Genomic DNA, 5,890 nt, shown 5'->3' with positions numbered 1-5,890 from the left:
AATCACAGGAAGAGGCCAGCGCTGGTGTTGTCCAATCACAGGAAGTCTGTGTGTCAGACATGTGTCTGTCTGTCTGTCTGTCTGTGTGTGTGGTACATGTGGTCTGCCTACCCTTATCTATCCAAATCCATCTTTTGCGTGTGTGTGTGTGTGCGTCTAAATGTGTGCATATAGGTGAGCGCATGCGTGAGAGGGAGTGATCTGTCCATAGATGTAAGATCAAGCTTTCTCTCTCTCTTTTTCTCTTCCTCCCTCTTTTCCTCTCCTTCTCTTCCCTCTCTCTCCCCCTCTCTCTCTCCTTTTCTCTCTCACTCTTTGGTCCGTCTTTCTCACTCTGTCATCCCCCTGTCTTTCACTCAGTCTCTCTTGTTCTCTTTAACATGTTGAGATTAAAGGTTAATGCAGCGGTGAACGAGAGGATGCGTAGAACGTGAACGAGAACGAGAACGCGACAGGGAGATCCATCATGGCAGCGCGCTGAACAAACTTCTAAACCCAAACACCAACAACTTTCGCCGGATACTTTCAACTCACTTGCTAAAAACAATAAACCACACCGGATAACACAACTTGCCAAGACCCGGAAAACGTATTCACCTTCATTGACAGCTACTTTTACAACGTGGACATCATGAGCCAACCCAACACGAAAAAAACCAAGCGAGACTCATCTACCGAAACAGACGATGAGACAACTAACGAGGTCAGTGTACTATCATCCATTAATAATAAACTCTCTATACTCGAACTGCTCCACACAGACCTCAAAGAACTAAAAGCTAGTTTTGAGTTTTCCCAGGCACAAATCGAAACACTTATGCTAGAAAACAACAAACTGAAGGGAACTGTCAAAAACCTATCTACGCAAGTAACAAACCTCACCAAAGAAAGCCAAATCATGAAAGAAACAATGCTTGACCTTCAGTGTCGCAGTATGCGTGATAATCTGATTTTTTCCGGAATAAGCATGCTAGAAAACATCCCCGATGACCCAGAGAAAGCATTAAAAGACTTAATGTTCGAATGTCTGAAACTTTCCGAAACAACAGTCAAGGAAATCACATTCCATCGCGTACACCGTCTTCCCTCCAAAGACCCCACAAAGCCTCCACCAATAATTGCAAAGTTTGAACACTATAAGCACAAATAACTCCTCAAAAGCAGAGGAAAACATTTAAGAGGAACCAAGTTTGGAATGAACGATCAATTCCCCAAAGAAATACAAAATCGACGCAGAATCCTCGTTCCAATAATGAAACAATTCCGTGAGAAAGGAAAGCGAGCTACGTTATCGGTAGACAAATTATACGTGGACGGAAAGCTCTACCTTGACCGTAACGTCACCACCTGGCTGTAGCTCAGATACCGTAGCTGGCTACCCTGTCATCCTCTATCCCAATAATATATCTCCAATCTCTGTATACCCTGCTGTCGTATCCTAGCTTATGTTATATCTGCTCCTACTGCCTCATTACCTCCCTCTGTATCTCTCAACGTCTTTACCTCTATCTTTCTCTCCTCATCTTTCCGTATCATCTATCATTCTCTGTCTCACATTTCCTCTTTATCTCTCATCCTCTCTAACATCAACATCTTTCCCTCTATCTTTCTGTATGCCTATGTGTGTCCTATCTATCTATGTTCTGTGTCCATACATGATAAGAATCATGTCTATCAATGTGCTGTGCTCATACATGTTTAGTGTTTATATGTGTATCTGGTTTTTCTATGTTCTGTGTCTGACCAAGCCAGCCCGAAAAACCCATCTCAATGAAATATGTAATACTCTGTGGAAGAATTTGATGAAGCTACTCCATGCTGATCTTATTTGTGATATCTGTGCTATTTATTTTTTACAAATCATATTTCAAAAACTTTGTCAACCTGCATATCCTTGTACATGTCATCCCTGCGCTATACGCTTGACTCCTACTCTCTCAATTTCCCCTGCCTCTCCCCCCTCATTCTCAATTCCATGTGCACCTGTGGAACAGCTAATACACTCACCAGTATATATATACAACTATGCATACACTTAAACTTATAACATGGAATGTACGTGGTTTTCATACCTCCTCTAAGCAAATCAAAATAATCAATCACCTTATGAAATTAAAGGCAGATAGTTGCTTCTTACAGGAAACCCATTTAACAGACACAGAGCTACAACATCTCCATTTCAAACAATTTGACAAAATATTCTCATCTACATTTAATAGTAAACAGAGAGGAGTCTCGATCCTTATCAACAAAAACATCCCATTTCAAACTCAACTCATCCACCACAGACCAGAAGGACGATTCGTTATAATCAATATCTCAATCAATCAATTAACGCTTACTCTTGTGAATGTTTATGGACCCTAACAATGATGACCCCAGCTTTTTTCCATAACCTCTTCTCTCTGCTGAACAACTCAAGTAACCTTATTATAGCCGGAGACTTTAATACTGTTGTCATTCCGTCACTTGACCGCTCACATAACCGTAGCAACTCACGACTTTGGCACTCATCAGAAATAATTAAACAATACATGGTTGACTATGGCCTTGGCGATAGCTGGAGAGTGAGAAACCCATCATCAAAAGATTATTCATTTTTCTCCCCAGTCCACCAATCATCTTCGAGAAATGACTTTTTCCTGGTAAGCAACTCCTTAATTCAACATATCTCAGAAAACAATATCCACTCCATTATAATTAGTGATCACGCCCCTGTGTCCCTAAATCTAGCCACCCCATCACAAACCAAACCCTCCGCAAGATGGCGCTTCAACTCCTCACTTTTAGATGACCCTGACTTCACCACTCTGATCAAAAGAGAGTGGGCATCCTTTCTGGAGATTAATGACTCTCCAGAAATATCCCCATCAACTCTTTGGGAAACAGGCAAGGCAGTCATGAAAGGCATAATAATCTCATACTCATCATTCAAGAAAAAACAGCAACAACAGTTAGAAAAGACACTAGAGGAAAAAATTAAACAGCTAAGCAATCTACAGTCAACTATCCACTCTGAAGAAACACAAATCCAGCTAAGACAACTCAAAGCACAATTGGACAGCATCATAAACAAAAAAACGCAGTTCTGCATCCAACAACTAAGATACGATAAATTCCATCTCAGCAACAAAGCAGGCAAATATCTGGCAAACATGTTACAGCATAAAAAAGACAAATCACTTATTCCATCCATTCTCGATTCCTCAGGCAATGCTACTCAGGACCCGCAAAACATCAACAATATCTTCCGACAATTCTATAGTAGTTTGTACCTCAGCCGGTACTGAACCCCACCCAATCAGAATCGACAGCTTTCCTAAATAATCTTGACCTCCCCTCATTAACAACAGACCAAGCAAACTATTTAGACCAACCTATCCTCTTCTGAAGAACTCACCAAAGCCTTACACAGCATGCCTAACAATAAATCACAAGGACCAGATGGATTATCAGCAGAGTATTACAAACATTTTTGGATCTCTTTGCACCATCTTCCTCAGACTAATCACAGACATCAAACCACCTCCACTTATTCCCATCCACATGAATACTGGCAGTCATCACTCTGTCTAAAACCCAATAAGGACCCACACACCCCTCTAGCTACGCCCTCTATCATTAATGAACCTGACCTAAAATCATCCACGAAAACATAAGCCTCCAGGATAGAAACAGTCATCCCTTCATAATTCACCCAGATCAGACAGGTTTTATTAAGAACAGACACGCAATCAGATAACATCCGCAGACTCTTCAATCTCATCAGCATTGTACAAAACAACAACAGAAAACCCATAATTCTATCACTTGACGCAGAAAAAGCATTCGACAAAGTAAATTGGTCTTTTTTATTCACTACACTCAGAAAATTTGGTTTTGGAGAGTCACTCATCCACTGGATAAGAACACTGTACACCTCACCAAAGGCCACAATCGCCACAAACGGGATCCACCTCACAAGCTTTACACTGCACCAAGGAACCAGACAAGGATGCCCCCTCTCCCCATCCCTTTCGCCATTTTCATTGAACCACTCGCTGCAGCAATACGTCAAAACAGTAAAATCAAAGGAATTCATACCAACAACTCACAACAACAGTCAGCCTGTACGCAGATGATCTTCTATATACCCTACAGACCCCCACCCACTCCCTCAAAGAAACATTCAATATCATTAAAGATTTTTCAAAATCTCACACTATACAGTTAACCTGAAAAAAGTCAATTATAATACCACTGTCCGGAGACAGTTGGGACTGCAGCCCATGACCCCACCCTTAACCTCACCACTGGCAACATCAAATACCTAGGGATCACAGTTTCCCCCAGGCTGTCAGAGCTGTTCAATCTAAACTATACACCTCTCCTAAAAAAATTGAAGATGATTATAAACGCTGGAACAAGCTCCCACTCACACTCATCGGTCCGAATTGCTGCAGTTAAAATGAAAACCCTCCACTCAGATCATATACCTGTTCTCGATGATTCCCACCACCCCCACAGCCAAATGGTTCAAAACTCTAGACTCTCTGACAACCCACTTCTACTGGAAAGACAAAAAACCAAGAATTGCACTCACAACCCTACAAAATATGAAAGAGCTAGGCGGACTTGAAGCACCAAATTTCCAACATTACTTCCTGGCAAATCAACTACAATATTTACTCAAATGGACTCAACATCCTACCACACATACCTACCATGGCTCAACCTAGAACAATCCCTATGCTCTCCGGTTTCTATCACAGACCTCCCCTTCTTACCACAGTCATAAAAAAATGGATTTCTATCACAACATTACAATATCCTCAACTCTGACAGCTTGGTGGAAAACCAACAAATCACCAAATCTACCCTAGCACCATGCAGACTCACCCCCATTTGGCACAATCCAGACTTTCAATTGCACAATGCACCCATCTACTTCCCCAAATGGCACCAAAAAGGAATCACCCACCTCCATCACATATTCGAAAATCATCACTTCATCTCATTCACCTCAATTATCCAGAAATGCGGCATCAGGAGGGACCAATTTCTCCAGTACCAACAGTTGAGATCTTTAGACAAATTCAAAATGAAAATAACCAATAACACATTGCAGCCCTCTGAATTAAGTGAACAACTCTTAAAACTCGTGAACCAACCCAAAAAAGTTACATCTCATATCTACAAACTCATCTCTACCTCTAACTGCTCAATAACACTACCCCAAAACAAAATGGGAAAATGACCTGGCACTATCTCCCGACCCCAATTTCTGGACACAAATCTGCAGTAACATCTTTGCAATGACTACCAACACCAACCTACAACTCATACAATATAAGACCATTCACAGAACCCACTTCACCCGTAGTAAGATGTACAAAATGGGATTTATTGACACTGACATCTGCCCACAATGCACTTCAGGAATACAGACTCCTATCTCCACGCCACCTGGTACTGCCAACCCGTTCACTCATTTTAGACCACCGTTATTGAAACAATATCCACCATCCTGGAATGCAGAGTCCCCTTGTCTCCAACACTTTACCTCCTAGGAGACACTTCAAGATTCCCCCTCCTGTCTCAACACAAAATCCCAGTACTCGTCTCTCTAGCTATCACTAAGAAAATAGTCTTCCAGAACTGGTTATCCAAAACATCCTGTCATCTCAAACACTGGTCCAATCTATTATCAGAATACATATCAACAGAAGAAATTCACGCTAGGAAGAATAACAACATATGTGCCTTTAAAGACATATGGAACCCTTTTATAACCTTTCTACAAATTCAGCCGTAGCATAAACCACGCACATCCCCTTCACCCTCCCACTTCTCCAGTTTCATCTCTTTCCCCCTTTTTCCCATCTCATTGGGCTATCATATGCATAATCAG

This window comes from Clupea harengus, chromosome 3 (assembly GCF_900700415.2).
Source record: "Clupea harengus chromosome 3, Ch_v2.0.2, whole genome shotgun sequence".
Taxonomy (NCBI): Eukaryota; Metazoa; Chordata; class Actinopteri; order Clupeiformes; family Clupeidae; genus Clupea; species Clupea harengus.
The sequence above is the reverse complement of the archived record's forward strand: the minus strand, read 5'-3'. Positions refer to the sequence as shown.